The 27367-nt window shown below is 37.0% G+C and overlaps 1 protein-coding gene across 16 annotated transcripts in view; it reads right to left on the minus strand.

The window, feature by feature from the left end:
• LOC123877396 (plasma membrane calcium-transporting ATPase 3) overlaps positions 1 to 27367 on the minus strand; it is a 251475-nt gene that overhangs the window by 173737 nt on the left and 50371 nt on the right. Inside the window, exon 1 of one of the 16 annotated variants that reach the window (XM_045924138.1) lies at positions 5608 to 6133. The exons of the other annotated variants lie outside the window; for them this stretch is intronic. The gene's annotated coding sequence lies outside the window, so the exon portion shown is untranslated. Of the gene's footprint in view, positions 1 to 5607; positions 6134 to 27367 lie in introns of those variants that run through there. 16 annotated transcript variants of the gene reach the window in all.

The following is a 27367-nucleotide window of genomic DNA, read 5'->3' on the forward strand; positions in this document are numbered from 1 at the left end:
AGTTATCTTACTTTGAAAGGTAACTTACGTGGTGGTTGTTATATATGAAAGGGCTTTACCTGTACATTCTAAAACAGACTTTTATTTATTTTTATGCATAAAAGTTTTTGATTTATCGTGCAAAATGTCGGAAAAAATACCTGAATACGGAACCCTCGGTGCGCGAGTATGACTCGCACTTGGCCGGTTTTTGAACCTCTAGTTTAAGAACTATATTGGAAGTCAAGTTCCTTAATTTTGTTATTTTTACCTCATCCCCCAACTGATCGAAGTGGCATCTGGAGCGTCGTTACGGCGGCGGCGGGGTAACGGCTTACGGCCGTCTAGTCGCCATAATTCTGTCGAAAACGTCGCGAGTCTCCTCCCCCGCTTCACCTCTCTTAGTAGGTACGAGTACATGAAGCACTGCGCTGCGTGCCAAAACGCATGCAGAATTGAATGATGCGGTTTCTAGTATAGTACGCGACAGGTCTGGCAATGGAGGTATGAGGCGGGGGGGGACCCCGCACACCCGCACAGTCCCCGCGCTAACCCGATGCGGGTTGCGGGGCATCCCCATTCCAGATAGCCATCTCGACCTGTAGCGTACTATCCATACTAATATTGTAATCCATACTTAATATTATAAATGCGTAAATGTCCATCAGCTGTCTGCTAGCTTTTCGCCTAATAGTTTAACCGATTTTGATAAAAGGTACAGAGTTAGCTTACATCCCAGGGAAGGACATAGGCAATTTTTTATTCCGGAAAATCGAAGAGTTCCTACGGGATTTGTAAAAAACCTAAATCCGCGCGGGCGAAGTTGCGGGCATCAACTAGTCTAAATATATACAAGGAAAATCTGACTGATTGATTTATCAACGCACAGCTCAAGGACGGATCAAGCTGAAATTCGATATGCAGATAGCTATTATGACGTAGCCATCCGGTAAGAAAGGATTTTTGAAAATTCATCCCCTAACGGTTAAAATACAGTATAAACTCTATATAACGACACCGAAGGGACTGTGCATTTTATGGCGTTATAGAGAGTTGTCGTTAAATGGAGAGAAGAAACATCAGAATTAGAAAAAGAAAAAGTTTATTTATGTGCATAAAAAAGAATGTTATTTGAACGCTATTGCGTATAGTCTGTTATTTTTGTCTGGCGTCTTTTGCTGTACCAGTAATTTTGTTGTATTTTTTTACTTATTTTATTTATATCTAGCAATATTGGGGCATCTTGGTTATAAAGGAAGTATTTTTCCAATAATTTAGCTGCTTCCAGAGCTTCTTTAATGCTCAGAACATCACTTATCTTTTCTCCCGTTTCTATTGCGCGTATCAGTGAAACTTTTTCGTCAATACACAGTGATTTTCTTTTATTAGCCATGTTCACAGTTCGAAAGTTTGTGAGCAACTGAGAATATGATAAGGTATAGATAATCCATGGCTCCTACTTATGAGTCATGGTCAACAACAGTGTACACGTAATCCCAATTTGTAAACAAAAGAACGAATTTCTTAGAATTTTCAGTATGCATGATGCCGACAGTCGAGTTTATTGCTGGCTAGGATAATAAAGCGACAATAGATCGTACACAGCTGCGCAGTTTTTACTAATTTTAGCAACTTAAAAGGTACTTTTTATTACTCAATTGTTGTCGTTATTGAGAGTGGGTGTAATGCTATGTAGAGTGAAACATGGTATGAAAGACAAGCTAAACCAACCGAAGCCAATTGATTTCGACGCTTAAGGGAGTTTGTCGTTAAATAGAGTGACGTTACATGGAGTTTACACTGTAGTTGAAAGTTGTTCCACGCGAACGAAATCGCGGGCATATATAATATTATAAAGCTAGTAATATATAATATTAAGTCTGCCAATCCAAACTTGGCCAGGGCGGACCATAGTCAAATCCTTCTCATTCCAAGAGCAGACCTATGTTTAGTAGTGAGCCATGAGTTTTTTTTTTCTCATTTAAAGAGCTGGGTCACTAGTGTGACCATGTGGCTCTGGTAGGTCCCTATTATCCTATTCTAACACTTAAAACTATATCTACATACTATTAACTAGGAGTTGATCACGATAATAAGTACTTGACATATTATATTTACAGTAGCTGAGATATAATAAAATAGATATAATAAACACGGCTATCGCTTTTGCTTATCATTATCACACATCACACCTATGAGTATATTATAAATTACAACACATTCTTGTACATAATATAATATGCAATACCTATATTTAAATAATCTTTGACACAGTAACTGATATAAAACATTCATTACATAAATATATGTAGATAACATAGGTAGTCCATCCTTCATAGATATGAATGCGCCAAAACGTATTTTGAGATCATGTTTCATTTTTTTTTTTTAATGTTTCATTATTGATAACAACTTTCCTACTTACCTATTTAGGGGCAGTTGCATGACAGGCAGTTAGTTACGTGATGGTTGCTATTAAACTTTGACAGTCAATAAAAGCCATATAAGTTTCACAGGTTATTAGTTAACTATTAACCAAATACATAACTACTGAATTAAGTAGAACTAAATACAACGTTTTTAAGATAGATACATAATCATCAAACCATCGCCGGCTCACTACTGAGCACTGGTCTCCTTTCAACATGAGAAGAATTTGGCCATGCTGGCCAAGTACATATTGGCAGACTTCACCCACGTTTGAGAACATCATGGGGAACTCTCAAGCAAACAGGTTTCCTCACCATGTTTTCCTTTACAATTAAAGATAGATCCCTAATTATTCAATTAATAAAAATTATTTTATTTAACAAAAGGATAAATCGCCAGTAAATGAACTGGGAATTTCAGTGAATAAACGAACATTATCTAGTGCATAAACTCTCGATTCCTACTAATAAATTTTTAAAAATATTTTAGGCTTGGAATTAAAAAAAAAATTGTCAGATTTTCACAGTTTTTTTCAACATTTTGCGCGATAAATCAAAAACTATTTTACATAATAATAATAAAATTACTACTAGCTGTTATAGTCATCAAAAAGACCACCCCTTGCTGCCCCTAATTATTCTAAACCGATAAAATCACACATACTTTGAATTTCTACTGAATTTTCAGGAATAAAGGCAGCTGGCAGTAAGTGTTATTTTAGTTAGTATTTTTGTAATAATTATGAAACTTGTACATTATATACCTATCTAGTTAAAGGGTAACCATCAAAATGCCAATGAAAAACCCCTGAAGGCAAGTTTTTAAATAAAAAATGCATGTATAAAACTTCAACATGAAAACAACAGTTTCAATCTCGCAATGGGTCATAAAACAATTGCTTTTACAGCAATAAAAGGAGTCATATCTTTTTCCAAATGGAGTAACGCCAAATCCAGGCTCTTGAACCATTTATGTATAAAATGGGGAAGATTTATGGCCCAGAATGAATAGTTAATTGTAGCCACAAATCCAACATCCATATTATATGTTGGCGGGTTGCCAAATACTATGAAATTTTGCCTAAAATATAATATACTGGGATGAGACAAGACACTACTGATTGAAGCCAAACAAAAGAGGCTTTACCCAGGTCAAAAGCTGGCTTTACCAACAGCTTACTAAGATTATCATCATCATCATCATTGTGTGCCTTTTTCAAAACAAAGCTTAGCAGTCTCATATGGGAAGCTTTTTTAACTTAGGGTAACTAAGCCCTATCCACCCCCTTATATTATCCAACCATTGGAGTCTTTGACCACCAGCCCGGCTAGGATGGGCGTAGATAAAAATTATATCCCTGATTATATCAACTGATTTCTATGACATCAGTGGATATAATTTTTATCTACTGCCCATGCGGAGTCCTTTTGCTTTCAATTCTTCCTTCCAAAACTAATCTTGGGAATGAGAATTGGCATGCTCTTTGAATGACCAAAGGAAGCGAGGTTCCTTCGTGTCATAGTGGACATGAGTTCTCTGTCTTTTCTAAAGAACTTCTATAACTAAACCAAAGGAAACTTACAAAGGTTCTAGGCATGATAACAAGACACTGACATCAATCCTCATGGTTACCTCTAAAATAGTATCTATGTTCCTAAAAAAAGGATGGATAATGAATTTTACATTAAATGCTCTCTACTGACATTTAAACACTATACTCAAGACAGAGAAGTCACAAGATTTGACAGTTTTAAATTAACCAAATTAAGTTTGTCTGTCCTTTTCTTATTACATTAGATAAGAGATAGATGTGGAATACTCTAAAATTTAGTTGTAATCAGAATCATTACCAGTCTCTCCATTCTAGGTATCACCGATGAACATTCATGAGACTCAGGAACACATATCTTAAATGCAGCAATGTATCCACCCAACGAAAGCCTTCATTAGCTCCCTAGCAACACTTTCTGAAGAAGTCCTTGCCAACTGAAGTCTGCCAGTCTGCACTTGGCTAGTGTGATAGACTTCAGCCAAACTCTTCTCATTAGGAGGAAAGACCTGAATACGTGGTTACCAAATACCAATAGATGGTTGATTAATGTGGCTAGAATTTACAAGTCTACAATCATAAAGTTAGACCTTACATTTTGAAACATTTGAAATGTTCTTATCATTGGTAAAGTTAATTAGCATGAATTTTTACATATATACATAATTATATAAGGGTTTCCCCAACTGTGAAAAGGTTTTATATCTACATTTAGTAATAATAGTGGCAGACTAATAAGTGGCACCTCAGTAGGAACAGCATTCCGAAATTAGTAAAAGTGGTAAATTATTTGCCGATTCAAAAGCACTTGTAAAAGGTTATTTGAATAAAAATCTATTCTATTCTACTCCATAATTGAAAACAAAAAAGTGTACTGTGGTCTAAGATTATGGCATTAGTAATGCTTAGTAAGTATCAAGGAACATTGTGGTACACATTTTGAGTAAAAGGCTTTTACTTAGACTCAACACCTGCTAATTTCATTTAAATACAATAATGTATAATGCCACCATGTAACAATTGTGAGTGAAGTTAGCTGGAGGTGCAAAATCATGCCTGTCCCTTTCTACAGATATTGTGATAAGGGTAACCAAGATCACAACACTCAATATCACCTCACAGCAGAGAAAGAAATAAACTGAATATTGGAGCAAATTCAATGTATTTAACTTAACGCCTGTTGAATAAATACGTAAGCTGATAAACTCAAGGAACTTAGGTAGGTAGGTATTTAGTTTATAAACAGGTTTAGCCAATCAACTTAACCTAACAATTATCCGCTGAATTGAATAATAAATATGCAACAATAATACGTTGTCCGCAAAGCCGGTTTGTCTACACTCTACAGTCTAGCTACCGATAATGCCCGCGTATTTATTTTTACCCGTTACGTATGCACAGCTGTCTCGGCCGTCTTGCCCGGCCAGCAAGGGATAACGTGATTACTCCACCAAACCCGAATACTTACTCCCTTTACATAACTAAAAATATCAACATTTTGCGGACTACGGAACCCCGTTTCGCTATATTCGGAACAACTTTTCCAGACGAGAGAGCTTGTACGCCCTAAATAGCACACCGAATACCGAAACAAACTGTGGGTTCAACTGTCTGGAAAATGCAAACGAAATCTATAATGTATTCTTTACCTTAGTCTCCAGCAGCAAGTCACAGGTATTCAGAGCGAATTTCCAAAAAAAAAAAACCACACAAAATTCCTGCACTTCACACGGCGAGAGTTCACAGCGCGTGCAATCACTCAATTCACAACCGCGAACGATTTATTCACAAATGAAATGACTAGTCGCACACAAACGGTTTAAAAACTGAAAATACACAGATTACACCAACAAAAATCTATGATTTCCACAAAATACCTTGTTGAAATAGAAACGAAAATCGCGCCAACTGTCAAACTAAAAAACTACAAGCAACGCCGCGTCGCGCGTCCGCGCGGTCCTAGTCCGCTTTTTTGACTGGCGGGGCCGCCGCACCGTGCTCGTTCGTTCACTACTCGAAACTCGTCCACCCGTCACCACACATCCGACGACAATCCGCCCGCTACGGACATGATTTTGTCGCAATTTACTTTTCATTTAAATAATACAACACCAGTAATTCTCTTATCGCATAATTGACAAAATATTTGACTAAACCTAACGTTATCTGTGCTATCCCAGTGCGACAAAATGAGATAACCGCTTGAACGTGTATATTGGCGATAAAGTAATGCGACCACGTTGAAAATATATTGGCTCAGTATGAAAAAACGTATAGACGGACTATCATCTGTATTTGTACGGGATAGACGATTGCCAGACGCGCATGCGTCAGTCGAATCGCTCGTACGACGTCAGTGAATGACAAGTCCTGCGCTTGTATTAACCGATCGATTTTAAAAGAATTGTGGTATCTTGAGCGGCCGAGTAGCGCTGTTACGGCTTTTAAAATTAGTACGGTAGCTGTAAAGTACACAGCGCATGCGAAAAGCTTGCAATGGTACCAACCCAACCATAATATACCTGATACCACCATTTACATAGAATGTTTTCCTAAATTAGGTTCTCTTCGTTCTACATGGTTACAGTTTTTCACACTAATGGATACTTTTGGTGGAAGTTTAATTACATACTTACTAATTACATTATATCTACAAAACTTGCACGAAGAATAATAATAATTAGGACCTCTGTCAAAAAGAAATTATTTACTTATTAGGAATGGTTAAATAGAGGATCTTCCAAAATTCGTAATATCCACCGTTAGCTGTTAGTTTTAAGCATGTTTGAGTTTGCTTACCATATTAAATTATCAATTTAACTCAAAAGGTCGTCAAATTATGTCAAATGTTTTTGACGACACATCTATGACATATAGACACATTTGCTTAGTAGGTATGGGAGCTTGTATAAAATACATTGTATCTAAGCAAACGTTTTAAGTTTTATAAGAAGTCGCTGATTTGGCTGGTAGTTAGTCATCATCACTACAATTATATTTTGTGCATCTTTAAAGGCTAATCTTATGTGTGTAAATCTAATTTTCGACTATTTTATTTGGAGGACTGGGTTTTTATAATTTAAGCAGGTTTTAAAGCTAACAATATTTTTTTTTAGATATTTCTAATTTTACGAATTTCAATACTAATGCTCTTATAAATATTCGGAACTGAATTTAAATATCTTATATCTACATTGTAATAAATACTACCCATCTAGATAAATACCTGACGAGATGCCTGACGAGGAATTAGAACACTATGCAACGACGGGGAATTGCATAGTGTCCTAATTCCTACCGATTTCCCAAGTAAAGTAGATAATATAATTCGAAGGTATTGCTTGGTATAAGTATACGTCTCCATAGAGTGGTAAGTTTAATAAAGTTAGCTTCAAGCTTTAAGCTGTGGTAAATTAAAACCAATATAATTTACCTTATTGAATTAATTTCAATACAAAAATATTGCAAAAATCACACTGGCAATATCAATGAACTGGTAGAGTTACCTATTTGCGCACCTAGGTAGTTATTCAGATTCTTAGAATGATATGGAGCATGCAAATTGCATCTTACTGAATATTAATATTTGTAGGAGCTTTAATGAAATATCATTCTAACATGAACATAATAAACGTTTCTATATTATGAAGTGGCTCTCATAAACATCCTGCTATCATCATAAATAATTTCATTGCAATTTTATTTCATTTATTATGATCTCCGGGAATAACAAGATTCTCCATCACAATATAATAATATTAAGGTTTTCTTTAACGGCCTATGTTATAAGAATAAACTTTAAAGTAAGAATGTATTATTCAGTAAAATTTGTTATGTATTAATATGTAATAAATGGATAACATAATATAATGTTTATTACATTTTACCCTATTTTTCCCAGATAGGAATCATACTTAAAGAACTAATTATAAGGTATTGAAACAGTGGGTTTAAATAAAAAGAGCAAATCAGTATAATCGCACTAATTTATTTTATCACTTCACTCAACACACTAATAATTACTCTCATATATTTGTTACTACTACACTTATTTACTTATTACACATTTATTACACACTTATTACACTTATTTACAGAGACCGGCAGTATTTCAGCTTATAATGCGTACGATACAATAATAATCCTAAAAATGAGCTCGCATGGCTTTATATGGCGTTATCCCCACCGAAGGCATTCGGCAGTTGTTGCTGAGTGGCGTTCGGCTGTCAATGGCGCTGGCGTTGGCGTTCAATGGCCGCTAGGCTATGATTGGCCGGCGTTTGGCTCGGCTTGACTCGGATAGTCTGGTTGGCGTTGGCGCGTTGCGATTGGCTGAGGCGGTGTGGCGTTACATTCGGCCGTCCTGAAACAATGAATTGCTCCCGCAATGGGAAAATGCTTGGTTAGCTTTCTGGTAGGCAATAGCTCAATAAGGTCTTCGGTTTCAAGTTATTTATCGGAACAGTTAGCACTGTTGGATATAAGAACCGTAGGCGCTGTGATATGGCTTTAAAGAGTCTGCTCAGGCATGTACAAGCTTTGTAGCCTCGAAATCCCTTAACACTGCGGGTTCTCTTAATGCCTACCAGCTTGGTTACGAAAATGAACCTGAGTAAATGCTATCAGTGTTTACTTTTGTCGCAATGCTTGTGGGAACTTGCCACTAAATAACTAAATTCCTTTGTTATAATTAAATGAAATATTAATTTTGTCAGTTACATTATCTAGTTAGCTTTATCCTATCGCTTGCTATCCTTTACCGAGCATTTGCCTTGTTACGCATAACCTCCCCCAGTTTACTAATTTAAATTAATAGCAACATGGCATCGTGACCTAGGTAAATACCAAATTATGGATAGCACATTCTTTGAGAGTATTGTCAGTAGTCCAAATAATATCAAGTAAGCAGTTTGTCCAATCATTTTATTCGCAGTCTCGCTAGGGCCTGTGGCACAACGCGTTTAACATGGTCTGGTTAGTGCTTGGCTTGGCTTGACTAGGCACTTGGCTCGTGGTAGTATCATGGAGGTCAAAACATACCTAACTATTAATCAGTCGACACTCGAAAACTCTAAAATGTCTACTAGTAAAAGCATTCTTATAGTCACTTTATAAGTTTGCTAGGATGTTCAAATAAGCCAAGTTATGTATAATATTCTACGAAACTGATCGTTTTCGGCTAGTAACAAATTTTGCAAAAGCATCTGTAATAATCAAATTGTACCTATACTACTGATGGGCGATATCCTTTCGCTGTCTTACAAAATGGTTTTACAAAATGTGGTCAGTATGAATTCTACAAAATTCTAATCCAATGCTATTGGTCTGTGATCTAAACTGCAATCTTATCTACTTTAAAACCAAGACGAAACAAAAGAACATTATTTAATTTATAAATTATTATCGTTTTTCAGTTGTACTATTTTTCCACGTTTTACTTTAGAGACATTTTTGAAAGAAAAAAAACCGTCAACAGACTGGCTTGTAGAAAGGAAGTGAATAGCTTCTCGTGAAGCTGTGAATGCTATTACTCTGACTTGAAAAGGAATCTCACTTAAATCCTTGCAGGGAGATCTCTCAACGAGCAACGAGATGAAAGTACTCCTATCGAAAGTAAAACTTGGCTTTCGAAAGTAAAAATTGGCTACCGAAAGTAAAAATTGGCTACCGAAAGTAAAATTTGGCTACCGAAAGTAAAACTTGGCTACCGAAAGTAAAACTTGGCTACCAAAAGTAAAACTTGGCTACCGAAAGTAAAACTTGGCTACCGAAAGTAAAACTTGGCTACCGAAAGTAAAACTTGGCTACCGAAAGTAAAACTTGGCTACCGAAAGTAAAACTTGGCTACCGAAAGTAAAACTTGGCTACCGAAAGTAAAACTTGGCTACCGAAAGTAAAACTTGGCTACCGAAAGTAAAACTTGGCTACCGAAAGTAAAACTTGGCTACCGAAAGTAAAACTTGGCTACCGAAAGTAAAACTTGGCTACCGAAAGTAAAACTTGGCTACCGAAAGTAAAACTTGGCTACCGAAAGTAAAACTTGGCTACCGAAAGTAAGACCTGGCTGTAGAAAGTAAGACCTCACTACAGAAATTAAGACCTGGCTGCATGAAGTAAGACTTGGCTGCAGAAAGTAAGACCTGGCTGCAGAAAGTAAGACCTGGCTGCAGAAAGTAAGACCTGGCTGCAGAAAGTAAGACTTGGCGGCAGAAAGTAAGACTTGGCGGCAGAAAGTAAGACTTGGCGGCAGAAAGTACCTAAGACTTGGCGGCAGAAAGTAAAACTTGGCGGCAGAAAGTAAGACTTGGCGGCAGAAAGTAAGACTTGGCGGCAGAAAGTAAGACTTGGCTGCAGAAAGTAAGACTTGGCTACTGTCTTCACTTCGGCATCTATGTAATTCCGAAAACAGTTCACGATTGAATTTAGGTAATACAGGATCATCAGTTAAATAACAGTTTTCTATTCCATTCCTATTCCCTACTATGTAAGCTACATAACCAGGCAGGCATACTAACACCAACTGAACTCAAGATATTATGTAAAATGTCAGTCTAGTCGGCTTAGTGAAAATTCTTACGGTACGTCCGGTCCACCTGACTAACAATGAACGGCACAAAGCTAAATCATGGCTATAATTAAAAGTGCCACTTGAACTTTCTACTTACATTATGATTGGACCGACAATCTAAAGTTAGAATGATAAAATTGACTCGATTGAAAGCTTGTTGGCAAAAGTACGTAACGTACATGCTGCCTACAAGCGCTACTTTTTTTCTAAAATGACAAAAGCATTATTAAAATCATAAGGATGTCTAACTGGTAATAATTATTATTACGTTTCCTCCAAGTGCCCGATTCTGCCTACATTACACTACCTATTTGTATTTACTCATACGCTGTACCACTGGCTTGTACATTATACGAGACAGTCCCAAAGCCGTGAGTAAGATCTACTTACTATGCTCTCAATCATTCAAAGAATGTGATTTAAACTACAAGTTACAACACGTACAGACTTCATAAACACTAACTTTTAGTAAAAATAAAAGAACAGTCATACCATACAGCATAAACGCTTAACAGCGCTTATGTGACCCCAAATAGGCGACAATGCGGCGGCTTATAGATACCCATTGGCTGCAACCCTGCATCGTTAGCGCGCCACGATGAGGTGCCTCGCAGTGACGCGCTCGGCATCAGGCACACAGCGCACAGCAAAGCATCAGTGGTGACCATCGTAGGCGATGACGTTTGCACTTCACGAACTCACCAAAAATTCCGAGAAAAGAAAGATAAGCACAATATTATTGTTTGACTACAAGTAGCTCCCAGTCGATTCATAAAGTACGTCTGCCCCAATTATGAAGATCTATATTCATATTACATAACAATCATATAACCACATGAAAATCAATTTCACAAGAAACTCAAAAGTGAACATCATAAAATAATTCGATTTTACATTCAAATTGCGATCGCCATGCTATATGCAAAACTGAGTTTGAGCACACTGAAAGTGTTCATCAACCGATTCTGACGTAAATGATATTATTGTACCCTTAAAAATAATTTATAGGTACCCCACACGTACCCCGTGTTGTCTGTATGACTGCAGCGGGAATATCACTGACGACGCGAAAAAAATAACCTTAAAGGTTTATAGAACCTTATACTATGACTGAGCCTTGTGCAAATAAAAACACTAATAGCGTCAAAGCTTGTTTCTTAAAAACTTCTGGTTGAAATTTGCGGGTAGTCTGAGAACTATTGTTACCATCCGATATACTAGATTTTTTTTTTACTATTTAACTTATTGAATTACTTGTTAACTTTTTCGTACCGGTAGCACTCTAGAATTAAACTGCGAATTCAAATTGCGGGTATCTCGGCGAGATGCAACGTGAAAAGTGGATGGTTGAGCGGGTTTTTACCTAATTCGATAAAAAGTTGACTAAATAAATTGGTTGAAATTTTAGCATTAGTATTTACCGCCTTTATTTCATCAGTTATATATATACAGCACGTGTATTTTTGTTAGGAAAACTGTAAATAAAACAATACACACGAATATTACATTCACAAAAATTAAAACTAAAACTCGTCGAGCTAGCTACCTTGCCTTACCCAAAACTAGAACAATTTATGGCAGAAAAACCCTTACCTATGAAGGAGCTAAACTGTACAACAAAATACCTGCACACATAAAAAAAATGTACACTCATTCAATCCATTTAAAACTGAATAATTAGCTGCTCACATTATGAGTAATGCGAATCACTTCAGCAAATGCGCTGAATGAGTACTTCATTAAATGGCGAATATTGTAAACTTTATTTTCTCATGTAAATGACCTTTTTTTATGAGAATACGTCTTTAAACCTAAACCTTTATTTGACGGTCAGATATGCCACAAATTATAGTTATATTTTTAGCTTCAGCTATCACTCAAACCATTCACTCTATCCGCGAGCGTATAATGACCACCTATAATAATAATAATAATATAATAATGACCCGCGTGCCCTAATACTAATTTCATAACCTCAAACAGGGTGTTAGCAATATTAACCTTTCACGGTCATCTCATCAGTAGAGGTTACAAACACGATCAACCTCATTACACTATGCATCAATATCATTAAAAACGGGATTAAAATTTGAAATGGAATAATGGATGGATCATACCTCAGTTATTACGCGTAGAAGTTGAGGGTAGGTTGCCATCGGGCGTAGAAACCATGCACGCTGCAGATGAATGTACCTCTGGTTCAAAACTCTTCTAAGGACCTTCCGGGCCCCAGAAGTGGACGATCTTCATTGTCGCTTGATTTTTACACGGTGATTCGTTTCCCTCTTGCGGAGGAACAAAGTAGCCGGCATGTATTTGCCGAATCGTTAATTGGCGCGATTATGCATCATAACTTTCTTTATTAATCCCACTTCTGAGATGAAACAGTGGGTTTAAATAAAAAGAGCAAATCAGTATAATCGCACTAATTTATTTTATCACTTCACTCAACACACTAATAATTACTCTCATATATTTGTTACTACTACACTTATTTACTTATTACACATTTATTACACACTTATTACACTTATTTACAGAGACCGGCAGTATTTCAGCTTATAATGCGTACGATACAATAATAATCCTAAAAATGAGCTCGCATGGCTTTATATGGCGTTATCCCCACCGAAGGCATTCGGCAGTTGTTGCTGAGTGGCGTTCGGCTGTCAATGGCGCTGGCGTTGGCGTTCAATGGCCGCTAGGCTATGATTGGCCGGCGTTTGGCTCGGCTTGACTCGGATAGTCTGGTTGGCGTTGGCGCGTTGCGATTGGCTGAGGCGGTGTGGCGTTACAGTATAGAAGATTAGTACATAGAAAAAGAATGAGTTTTTCCTTTTTGCTTAAAAACCTTGTACCGTACTCGTAGCATTACAACTCGTAACGATACGTCCCATTTTCACAAAGCCAAAGTAAAAAGAACGAGCAAAATGTACATCCTTTTAAATCTGGTCTTATTTCTACAAATGGAGTTCTTTGCATTATTTTTCTTGAGACGTCTTTGAGCTTATGTGACCGGGTGTGAGCTTCACAGATAAAGAAAGTGAGCTTTTACACTAACAAGATAAAGTTCAAACTAAAACCCGTCTATTTAACTTAGTCTTTTAAAAAATCATCTCGACTCAACGGCAAATTTTGTAGGTAGGTACATTACTCACTACTAAAACTCAGTTTTTGGCGAATTTGAGATAGGTAAGTATTTTTGAGTCTCGACCATAATAGAAAATTCAAAATCATCAATACACTAAAATACCCGCAGTGTTCATAACTGAATACATTTGTCTTCACTGGTTACCGGATTAACGGATTTGTCGCAATTTCCGCCATATTGAATAATCATGACGTCATAATATCTGATATTCAAGGCCTTCAAGGCATGCAAGACCTCTAGCAGAGTGAACTACCATCAGCATACAGCAGACCGCAAAAAAGACGAAAACAAGCGCCAAGAAAACACAAATTCACGGTTTTCGGATTTTTCCTTTACTTGTGCTATTATACGACCTGCCTACCTGTCAAATTTCATGATTCTGTCAACGAAAAGGTACTATAGGTTTTCTTGGCAGACAAACAGGCAGACCTATGACAACGGAACGAAGCAACGCTTCCTTTTTTCCTGAGATACGGAACCCTAAAAATGAGAAATTTGCGCGCCCTACCTAGTCGCATAACTTGCAGTGATAGTGACGTGCGTCAGAGCTTATCATAATCAAATGAAGGCTATTTACTAGGTGTACCTAATGACATGGTTAGGTATATTCTGAGCTATGACAACAAGATAAAGTTAAACAGCACTAAAACCCGACTACTTCCTGCCGATAGATAGCGCTGGATAATAGTTTTTTTTTAATATTTTTTTTTTTAAATTATATAGACTAGCGCTTGGCTGCAATCAGACCTGCTAGCAAGTGATGATGCAGCCTAAGATGGAGCGCGCTTGCCTAGATGTTGCCTATTCACTCTTGACTTGAAGGTACCCATATTATAGGTGGAAGGGAAAACTGATGCCGGAAGGGCGTTCCACATCCTAGCGGTTCGGATAAGAAAAGAGGAAGCAACTCGCTTCGTACGTGTTCGAGGAATTTCGACTACGTATGGATGCAGACCTTGACGATGCCTGGCGGTACGATGGTAGAAAGGTGAAGGAGGAACCAGGTCAAAGAGATTAGGTATATGTAGTAGATATAGTAACATTGTTTTTCTGTCGCTTGGTATGTTTTAAAGTTGTACTACATTTGTATTCATGAACTCAGAATTTTCTCCTCTTTCATTTGACATCTCACTCGATACAATAGCAAAAAAATATTTTTGAAGCCCGCCACTTTTTTATTGTTACGTCCGTTAGGCCAATTTTTTTTGTTTTAAATGTAGCCTTTGTCACCCGGACCTTTCCAACGAATCAATTGACACCTTTTTCATCAAAATCAGCTCAGTAGTTTAGGCGCTACGGTGGAATACACAGAATCTGAATACAAACATACATACATAGACTGCTACAATATTAACCCTTCCTTTTGGCTTTGCCGTAGTCGAATAAAAATACTAGGTAGGAGTACACCTTTTCCTAAAGCCTATTTTTCCATCCCAGAAGCTACTTTGTAAATAATAATAAGTATTCGCTTGTTCTATTAATAAAGCCTTATATTTCCACCCCCGTGCATGCACTCATGCAGGCAGCGGGAAGCGCATGCGGCATGCGATATGAAAGGGGATGATTGCATTAACATGCGAAGTGGAACAATAAAGCCGGATAAGTGCGAATTTACCCGCTCATTGAAACAGAATGAGATAACAATGGAAACGTATTACGCTTACGTTATTTAAATATGGACGAGTGATAGTTGGATTATTATAATGTTATAAAAACTAATAAAAATCGGTCAAGTGTGACTCGGACTTGCACGATAAGAGTTCCGTACCTATTAACCAAGAAATTTTAGTCTATGTATGTATGTATGTGTGTATGTATGTTTTTTTCCAGATTCTGTGTGTTCCACCGTAGCGCCTAAACCACTGGGCCGATTTTGATGAATGAGGTGTATCGATTCGTCGTAAAGGTCCGGGTGACATAGGCTACATTGTATACGAAAAAAATTTACCTAACGGATGTTACATGAAAAAAGTGGGGGTCTGCAAATTTTTTTTGCTATTGTATCGAGTGGGATGTCAAATGAACGAGGACAAAAATTCTGAGTTCATAAATATACAACATTAAAATATAGGTACTAAGCGACAGAAAAACAATTTTGTTAAATAATTAAATATATAATTTGTTATTATAATTAATTATAATTAAATATATAATTAAATAATTAAATAATTAAATATTAAATAATTAAATATTTCAGCAGTCTGGTTTTAGTTTTCAACTTTATCTTGTTATATTTGTAGTTATAGCATAAATAATTATAATAATTATAGTAAAAAGTCACATTTCCGTTGAAATAATTCCTTTTTTAAGAATTGAAAATGTTACAATAAAACTTAAAGCCAGCATTACGTCTTTGTTGGTAAAAACGTGAAATGATCAAAGGGTCTTTGTTTATCTTTTACTTTGTCGAGATTTCATTAGACGTGGGCATTATTAAAAAAACGTGTTATAAAAATTGCGATTCCTAATAATATCTCCGCTCAAACAAAAGATAATAGAGGCGATACAATATAGTAGAGCACAAAGGATGACCTAAAATCCGGAGTTTCGAACAACGCACAGACAGGTCGGTCTGTAAATACTTTGCATAAATTTCAATAAAATGTTTTCGATAAAAGGCAAGTAGTTGCCTATTCACTAAGGCATAATAATGTTAGTATGATATGTTATCGACGTGATATTTTTGCGTATTTCTTTGAATTATTGAAATTAGTATAAGTTTCAAATGTACCTACATACAAATAAAATGTAGTGCCTGATTATATTATTGAAAGGGATTCATTATTCAATCAAGTGTAAATTAAAAAATAACACCCCTGACAAGTGAAGGTTACAGTAACTATAAAAGAGCTGATAACTTTCAAACGGCTAAACCGATTTTCTTGGATTATAGCTAACAACACTCTCGATCAAGCCACCTTTTAAACGAAAACTAAATTAAAATCGGTTCATTAGTTTAGGAGCTACGATGCCACAGACAGATACACAGATACACTCGTCAAACTTATAACGCCCCTCTTTTTGGGTTGGGGGTTAATTAAATCGTCTATTTCGTGTGAGCATTATTGTGCTATTATGAGTTTAATGTAACAATAATTAGCTTTTACAGAATGGCAAATGAAGTTAGAACTAAGTGAATAGGTTTTAAATTTCATTTCAAACTAGCATTCTATATTATCATTTACTAAAAAAGAAAAATGAAGAATCAATTGGCAAAGTGCAATCTAAATACCTAGTAGGTATATAAAAGGAAAAACTGACTGACTGATCTATCAACGTACAGCTCAAACTACTGGAGGAATCGGGCTGATCGAATTTGGCATTCAGATAGCGATTATGACGTAGACATCCGGTAAAGGATTTTTGAAAATTAAACCCCTTTGGCTATTAAATTTGGGGTAAAATTAGGGGTTTGAAATTTGACGAAGTCGCAGTCAGAAGCTATACTATAAGTTTATCGGATGAAGTCGCGGGCATAAGCTAGTATATTATACGTTTATATCCATTTTATCGCTAAAAAAGATCGTCCATCGTAAAAGTCCACCCCCGAAAGGATAAGACGTAAGGGGTTGAATTACATAATTCGACCTCGCTCCAAAATGAGCTGGCGAACTACCAAACGCTTCCCAGAGTTTTTCGCTGAATTTGATATTATGATAATTTTGAAATATACTATTACATTATATTACTAGCTGATGCCCGCGACTTCGTTCGCGTGTATTAAGGTTTTGAAAAATCCCGTGGGAACTTTATGATTTTTCGTAAAAAAGTAGCCTATATAATAATATTATTATTATTGTATGACTCTGCCGGTCGAACCTCGCAAAGCAAAAAATCTCATCGATCCATTGCTCTGTTGTAACGCGATTGAAGGACAAACCAACCAGCAAACAAACAAACTCGCTTTCGCTTTAAATGGGACAAAGAGAGCATTCTTAAGGCAGGAAAAGCGATCAAAACTAGTGTTAGATTCGTTGGTTATTGAGACGAGTTTATTTGTAAACTCCATTTTGTAGACACGTTTTAAAAATTAATATCTGTCTTTTTCCAGATAACTGTGAAAATAAAGTCTTATAGCTAACAAACGAACAAATCAGTTACTTTCAAGAAGCTATAAATGCTACTAAGTGAAGGTATAGTTCACAGAAATAGATAAACAATGCACAGATTAACAGACTAAACAACAAAGTCAATCTGTCCGTCTGTTTAACATATTTACTGTTTCGTCGGCCTGCTTGAAAACGGATTTAGATGACATTGGGAGGCGATTTATGTTGATTTTTGTGAATTGTTACATATTCTGATCGCAGTTTGTGCAGACTGATCATCAAATGTAGCCTCAATAGCTCATCGGTTATAGGAGCGGACTGAAAACCGAAAGGTTGCAGGTTCAAACCCCACCCGTTGCACTATTATCGTATCCACTCCTAGCACAAGCTCAACGCTTAGTTGGAGGGGAAAGGGGAATGTTAGTTATGATTTAAAAAAATGACTAATATTCTTCTTTTTTAACTTTATAATATTACCTAGCTGATTCGCCCCGGTTTCGCTTGAATGGAATTTCTGATTGTAATAGGGTCTTAGACTGCAGTAATAAAATGTGTGATGTTTTGTGTAGCGGTAGGTTATGGGGCTAGAAAGAATAATTAAGAGTCATGAGTTTTCTTTATTTTTAATATAATCCATTATCGTAAGGCATTCTCAAAGTATTTTTCAATTTTTAACATAAAAATACAATAGTCATTTCTGCGGAAAAATAACATTTTACCAGCATTTTAGTTATGTAAACAATAGGCGAGATACTTTTCATAAGACAGTCAAAGACCCTATCTTTATTTCTATTAGCTATTCCCGGCGATTATTCAAATTTGTAGTCCAAGGACTAGAAAATACAGTAGAAACTTTTCATTCAATAAACTTTTACGAGTAATTTTGGTTGTACCACTGGTTTAGAATGCCTTCCCTACCGAGAAGCAATACCAAGGCATAGACCGCATGTACGTACTATGTATGCTCATTTTAGCACTAAGTTAGTCTTGGAAAAAAGGAAAACTATCACAGTGAAGTAGGCCTTGTAACAAGTTAACTACTAATATGTAGTCGACCAACTTATAAAATGTACCTATCGAATGAAATCTATCTACTGCTGAAATCTACATTGAAAATTACTTAGACGAAGTTGTTAAGCATCTAGTTGTGACGGGTTTGAAATTTCACTTAATTCTATATATATCTAAATAAATAAATCAGTCAAGTGCGAGTCACACTCGTACACGAAGGGTTCCGTACCACCGTATAAGAAATAACATTTTAATTTTTTTTAGTTTTTATGGCGGCCATTTTGAAATTTTTATTATTTGTCGTTATAGTGGCAAAAAATGCACATTCCGTGAAAATTTAAGGTTTACGAAATACAGCCCGCAGACAGACAGACAGATCTAAGACGGACAGCGGATTCTTAGTAATAGAGTCCCGCTGCCACTCTTAGGGTACCAAAGCTTAATAACTTTACTGCGTAGGCGGCAAACAGGAAATAAAATCAAAACCAGTATTCTCGTCTTTTACAAAAACATTAAAAGAAAAATTAATAAAGATGAATAACTTTCCTCGCTTTTGGGCTCTTTCATTCACAGTCTTATCTCAGTGTTTGCATTAAAAAATATCTCTTTGAAAACATTGCAATTAAGTATGCAGTCGGCTTTATGTGCATTCATACACATCCCGCTGAAAATTGCGCTTTTTTTTCAAAATTCTTCAAAAAACTTGCTAGATCTTTTTTTGTGAAATACTAGAAATAATTAATTAATGGTCTGGTTATTATTTATTACCGTTCCATACCAAAATGATAAAAAAGACCCTTAGCTGCGATTTTGGCTGTCTGTTCGTAACAGCTTGCTTATTTCAGTAAGTTATTATTATTTATGCTATCAACTTGAAAGAAATAATGCTAGGATAAGAGAGAATAAGAGAGCTAATGGTAAAAAAGACAAAAAATATAATCTTTCGCTAATTTCCAAAGTTTGCATGTCCGTAATTTTTCAAGATCTTTCCAAGAAAATTAGTAGGTAAGTAGCTATTTTGGACTTTCGGTCTTAAAGTAGTTTGAAGTAAAAATACTTAATACACGATTTTCAGGAATTCTATCGCCAACGGGATTAAGTAGGGGGTGAAAGTTTGTATGAAAGTCCATCATTTTCAAGATCAACGAAAGTTGGCATTTCGGGTAAAAATTAACAGATTTACTACATGTTTCTAGAATAATTCCACCTAATAGGATTTTCAGAACCCAAGTGAAGTAGGGGCAAGTGTTGTTAATATTATAATCCAGAATCAGGCGATAGATAATGTTTAGCAGTTCGCACTGACGCATTCGAATAGCTTTTGACGCACGTCTTCGAATTTGATAAGTTGATAAATGCTTGATAAGTTGATAATGATAATGATAAGAATGCCGCAGTGTAGTGCTGTGTCAATTAGCCGGGCTGATAGTGACACCTTTTTATATTTATCTACTGATTACAGATCTTACTAGGTAACCTATTTTTAGGGTAGGTACTCTGGGTAGGTATAATATGTATATTGTATATACAAAATATACAGATTATACAGACTCGTGAACGAAGGGTTCCGTACCATCTTACAAGATTTTTTTTTAAATTATCATGGTGGCCATTTTTTAATATTTGTTATTTGTTGTCATAGCGGCAATAGAAATGTACACATCCTGTGAAGATTTTCACTCTCTACATATTATGGTTCACGAAATACATCCCGCTGACAGACAGACCAACGTACGGATAGCGGAAGCTTCCCGTGATAGGGTCCTGTTGGGATCCTTTGGGTACGGAACCCTAAAACGATGGCCAAGATTTTTATTTCAAGGTGAAGTATTGTTCTCGATATAAATTATTGTATTTGCCGATGCCTTCGGCAGCCCGGCGGCGGTGACGTCACAGCCTGCGCGCGCATCTCATCGATCCGAGAGTTTCCCATCCAGCCGCTTCAGCGCTGTTCTCTCTTTTTCTCTGCACCGTATATTGCCAAGGGTCGTGTCTAAGGTTGCTAAGGGTTTAGCCGAGTGGTTAAGCCATCCGCCTTTTAGTCAGGAGGTCAGGGATTCGATCCCGGGCACGTGTCTTTTTTTATTTTATAAATTAGCACTTCGCTGCAATTAGACCTGCTGGTAAGTGATGATGAAGCCTAACATGGAGCGCGCTTGCCTTGAATATGCATTTTCACTCTTGAGGCCTTTCTTTTTTTTAAATAAAAATAGCGAGCTAACGACCTGGTGTTATGTGATTACCGCCGCCAGTGAACATATTTTGCAGTACTACCAGAGGAACCGCCAATGCGTTGCCAGCCTTTCAGGAATTTGTTGGTCCGCCCCTTGAATAACCCCATGTTGTAAGCTAATGGGAACACTAACTAACACACTAAATGATCTAGCACACGGGTGGTCGAAAGTCTCCTAGCGGTACGAATCAGAAATAATTAGAAACCTAGGGGAACCCGGGGCAGCCTGGACCCCAACATGATAATTATAGGATTCAAGTGAAATGTCAGACATATTAAATATTTATTTCATAGACTGTGTAAAAGTGTGTGTTGTAAACTTGGTAAAAATGTCGATTGCAGGCCCTGGCGATGCCTTGCGGTACGATAGTAGTCGGCATCTCTAACTTTTCGGAGTTATGTGCGTTTTAAGCAATCAAATACTACTTGCTTTGAGAGTGAAGGAAAACATCGTGAGGAAACCTGCATGCCTGAGAGTTCAAAAGTTCTCAAAGTGAAGTGAAGTCTGCAAAATCCGCACTGGGCCAACGTGGTGGACTATTTATGGTTCCTTGTAAGTCGTAAGTCTAAAATGATTGATCGAAATGAATTGCTATCCCTTTCAAAATGTTCCCTACGGAAAAAGATAGCATTCGATTTAGACAGTATCAAATTAGTTCAGTGTTGTACAATCAGCAGAAGCCACTATATTACCAAACTGAACAATCTAAAACCTTCAAGCGCTTCAATCGCTTTCGAGGATATTTTTACATTAAAGCTCCATTTTTCAAAGGTCTTAAACGACCACTCCGCTTTCTATTAGATAAGGGTATTAATGCCTTTATTATAACGCTGTTCAGAAGAATTTAATTTTTCCAGTTTTCTTTTCTAGTAGGTCTAGTATAATTTTTCGCGTCGATTATCTGTTCTAAAGGAAAATATAATAATTATCTTTTTAAATCTTGGAAAAACCTAAGATTTAGTTATTTATTAAACACTAGATAATCCCGCGACTTCGTCCGCGTGGACATAGGTTTTTAAAAATCCCATTTAGTCTTGGATGATAATGCTTTTCTGGGACGATTTTTGGGACGGATTCATATAAATTGGTTAAACGGATAGGCCTTTAAGAATCCCGTGGGAACTCTTTGATTTCATCGAAATCAGTTAAGCTGTTAGGCGGCTAAAAGCTAGCAGACAGACAGACACACTTTCGCATTTAAAATACTAAGCATGGATATTTATTGTTAACAAAATTACAAAGAGTGTATTAAAGAAAAGCAGGAGGTCCAGGGTTCACTCCCGGGCACTCCCGAGTTATGCGTTTTGCAATAAACCTAAGTATCACACTTGTTTTAACAGGGCTCTCTCCGTCACTCGTTTCATACAATCGTAGTTCCAATTTCACTTGAATATTAAGCAACCAAAGTCCATGAAATTTTGCAGACATATTCATAATATTTTAACAGAAATCTGGAAAACCACAGACATAGATATTAGTTTCTAGAATATGTCTGCAAAATTTCATGGACTTTGGTTGCTTAATATTCAAATGAAATTGGAACTACGATTGTATGAAACGAGTGACGGAGAGAGCCCTCTTAACGGTGAAGAAAAACATCGTAAGCACACGCATGCCTGGCAGTTCTCCATAATGTTCTCAAATGTGTAGACCACATATAATAACTGTCATTTTGTAAGGAATTTTTTTTCCCGCCACCGTACTTAATATACCTATAAATACCTATAGTATGTCAATTAATTTCAAAGCATGAATTGGAGATCTCTTCATACTTTAAATAGTTCTCAAGTTCTGAGCTCCAAACAAAATCTTGAAAATGAAATTATGAACATTAATTACGAAGAAAATGAGGAAATTCTTAGACAATGGACACGAAAATGTGCTTAGTCAGTCGTCAAAACTTGCCGCGGTTAATGCAATATGGCGGACGTGATGGCCCTTTCAGAATTCATTAGGTAACGTTAACTTTGACTGCACTTAAAACAGCCAAATACTTACTTGGTAGTTTTAATAAATTACAACTGTAAATAAAAAATTTATAACACCCCCGACAAGTAAAGGTAACTGTAACTAGAAAAGAGCTGATAACTTTCAAAGGAGTGAACCGATTTTTTGGATTATAGCTAAGAACACTCTCGATCAAGCCACCTTTCAACCAAAAAACTAAATTAAAATCGGTTCATTAGTTTAGGAGCTACGATGCCACAGACAGATACACAAATACACACGTCACACTTATAACACCCCTCTTTTTGGGTCGGAGGTGAAAAACGACGTGTCTTGGAAAATTATACAAGCATCTGAATGACACTGAAATAGAAACTTATTTACATTATTTCACGCTATAGAAGAGTTGAGCTTAAATATAAAATGACAATAATTTTAGTGCCTTGAGCCACGGTAATATAGATAATATTACCGTGCTTGAGCCGAGTATACCGTAAGTTAAAATTGACACTGTTTCAATCTCTTTGGTCACGTCCATAGCATTTAGTTCCGAGTTGAACTTACATGATGTTCGCTGCTGCTAGGAGTATCAGCGCCAAAATAGCGAAAATCAAGTTGCTTCAAAAATATATCGGCATTCACAGGTCCAGCGTATTAGTAGAGGTCAGTGGTTTTATTCGTTTTACTTTACTACTAACGCCATCTATTGGCATCTTAAACCAATGGACAGTTTACAATGAAGTTTTGCACAGCAGTTTGCATAAAATGAACAAACAACTCTAATAAAATACTAGAAAAAAGTGTTTCCACTCTATAGTTTCCAGTTACAGATTGTTTCAGCGATCCAGGTCAATGGGATGCTGGAGCTGCCCGGGCAAATTGTGAGCGTTAATTTGACAAATAAATAAAAAAAAACACGACTGCTCTACCATATTGATTTTTTTCAAAAAAATTATAGCCAGTGTCACTCTGGACGATAACCCATACATCCTAATTCCTAATTTGTTCAGGCAATTAGAAGTTATGGTGGACAAAAAAACTCACATGCATACATTTATTTACATAGATGAACCCTGAAAACATTACACTCTTTTTTTTGGGCGGTAGAGCCTCGTTAGCTCAACGGTTGAGGAGCGGACTGAATTCCGAAAGGTCGGCGGTTCAAACCCCACCCCTTGCACTATTGTCGTACCCACTCCTGGCACAAGCTTTACGCTTAATTGGAGGAGGGGAAAGGGGAGTATTAGTCATATTCTTTAAAAAAAACAAATAATTAACTTGTAATTATGTTCTTTTCAAATAAGTATAGCACAGAGAATTTTATTCTACTACGTATACTAACGCCATCTAGGTGTTAGGGTCGGTGCGTTTGTTAACGTTTATTTAATTTCAATACAAATGAAGTTTGAAGTGAAGTTTTCACAGAATGAGCAAAACAACACGCACGAGTAAAACGAGGTAAAAAACAATAAAGCCGCATTTTCACTAGGGGACATTTGTTGCGCGACTCTGTCGCTCGACGTCGTCCGACATCGCTTGGGATATTTACGTGTCGCGCAACTTGTCGCTAGTCGATGGTCTGCGAGCGTCGACGCGCGCGACCTTCGTGTCCCTCGACAATCGCCGGACAGGCTTTGAGTGGTGAGAACGTGTGTCGCTTTGTGTTCCACTGCACTGAACAGCACTACTTCCTCGGGCGACATACTGATCACGACTGGCCAATGAGAACGAGTCATATGTCGCGGGACATTGTCCCACAACTTTTACAGAGACAACTACGTGAATGTCGAGCGACAAGTATCTGCGACATGTCGCCTAGTGAAAATGCGCCTTAACCATTAGAAACAAAAAAACTGTACAAGTGTAAACTACAGAGTTTCCACGTTTTACCGGATTGTTTCAGCGATTCGGGTCAATGGGATGTTGAGGGCGCCCGCGTAGGGTTGCCAGATGTCTCGATTTTGCCGGACAAGTTTGGCTTTTTGGTCGTGTCCGGCGAAATATTTATGTGCCTGGCTTGTCCGGCTTGTGTGTTTTTTTAGAAGCACAGAATACCAAATTTAATATTAAGATTACTTAATTACTGCTGTTTTATTATACATTGGTTAGTTTTGTGACAAAAGTGATTTATACCTATTTAACTGACTTCTATACTATTACTACGAAATTAATGAATACGTGGCCGATTTTTTTACAAAAAAATTAAATATTAACTCGCATGCCAGAAAGTTCTCAATAATCCTAAAGTCTGCCAATCCGCATTTGGCCGTGGTGAATATTGTCTACTTACTATCTGTGAGGAAATCCGTACTCGTTAGTGGGCCAGCAATGGATTGCGACTTGAAATGGTGACCATGAGTTTTTGAATCATAAAAGTTATGTTCAGCTTTAAAAACGTATAAAAAGGTATCTTTGACCCCTCAAAAAGACATGTCCATTGTCCGGCTTTTAGAACAAAATGCCCGGCATATAGCGTCTGGCTTTTGTATTTTAGAGCCTGGCAACCCTATGTCTGGGCGAAGTGTGAGCGTTATTATAAATATTCCACTTTTCTGTTACGAACACCGATTGTGAAGGAAATGCACATTGAAATTGTGTTTTTGACATAAGTGTTCCCTATTTTTTTTTTTGGCTGTAAAACATTTTTAGCTCAGACTGGCTCAAACCATTATTTTTAGGGTTCCGTTCCTCAAAAGGAAAAACGGAACCATATTACCATCAGGTGAAATTGCAACCAGGTTTCAGTATTGTATCAGAAGAAGAAAGAATCAGCAGCAGATGGTTGAAAAAATAAAAAAATCATAAAACACATTTTATTGAGTGTCCACGGCACTTCATATTTTAGTATCAACATTCTTCATATTTTATTTTAGTATCGATTCTATAAACTTCATAGTAAACCAAATATTTTAGCAACCAAGGCTATTGACCTAATTTTTGATTCATTTAAAAAAAGATCAAAGGGGAATGCTTATCAGTTTAAGAGGCTATAAAGTATTGTAGTACACTAATCTCACTAAAGATGGGTATTATTGCTACTTTTAAATCATTTTCATTTGGTGAAATTATTGTTTTTCTTGACAGTGATTTCACATGCGATTTTTCACGGAATGAGCTACTTTAATTTTCGCTTAGAACAATCGTTGCTACATTAATTTGACTAGGAATTATGATCAAGTTTAATAGCGCTGACATTTCCAGGTGGTTTTCTCAGGAAAGTAAATTTTCATAGTAGTGAAAATACTCCACTTCCACTTAGCACTTCCACGTAGCAAACTATTGCTTGCTTTATTATTTACACTTGATGCTTTCTAACACGCAGCGATGTGAGTGTTCTCGCTCGCGTGCTATTAGCTAGGGTCGATGACCATGCACGCGCAAAATTTAAGCAATAAAACGAGATTAAATATAATTATTTTCAAACTATGTGAGTTTTCGCTTCATGACTTCGCACAGGTTACTGTAGGAACGTACTTATTACTTAGGAATGTGTTACATAACTACTATGAGAAGTTTTTTCACGTGATTTTTCACATGTGAAATGGTTCATATCTATCACACATTGTACTCATAAATACAGTCCGACAAGGCTCTTTTAACACTTGAGTGAGGGCGCTGTTGTCGCTTTATGCCGACACAGCGAACTATCAACAAGTGCACTTCTCTTGATGGCGGCTTTAGTTCTGATTTTGGCCACGCGCCAAAAGAGCCTTGTCGGTCTGTACATATTTCCAGTAAGCAGTCGTTACGCTTGGTTACGGGATATCGACCCAAAGGAACACGGAAGACAGTGTAAAAACTCCGCCCCAGCTGAAGAATCAGTCGTATTATTTTTTATTTTGTATGGTAAAAGCTATAAGAGTTGTCGATATTTATTTTTTGGTTTCCGAACCAAACCGGCTGAGTTTGTTGTGGGCTCTTCTCAGACTTGGGCGCATTTGGAACCCTCGTAGCTTGACTTTTAAGGTTACGTAATTTATATTCTTCTTCTTTGTCGTTACACTCTTGGCAGAGCGGTCGTGGTCATCATGAAGTGACGTTTTGGGGGGCAGATGTTACACGCCTCACGAGCATTCGCCACTTCTCCCTGCTGGTTGACATTCTGGTACATTCGTGCACGGCACCGCCCACAGCGGACTTAATTTGGTCGGTCCATCGCGTAGGCGACCTTCCTCGTCCTCTGGTACCCTCCACCTTGCCCTGCATGACAAGACGCTCAATGGAGTCACTCTCACGCCGGGAGACATGTCCGAAGAACTTTAGTATGCGACCCTGTACTAACGCCGAAAGACGTTGTTTAATGCCGAGTTCTTGGAGTATAGAGACGTTGGTGCGAAATTCAGTCCATGAGACTCCTAGCATTCGCCTCCAGCACCACATCTCCAGAGCATCAATCTTCTTCTTCTCGACTGTTCGCAAAGTCCACGTCTCCGCAGCGTATAGAAATTA

Source organism: Maniola jurtina, chromosome 23 (genome assembly GCF_905333055.1).
Source record: "Maniola jurtina chromosome 23, ilManJurt1.1, whole genome shotgun sequence".
Classification (NCBI taxonomy): Eukaryota; Metazoa; Arthropoda; class Insecta; order Lepidoptera; family Nymphalidae; genus Maniola; species Maniola jurtina.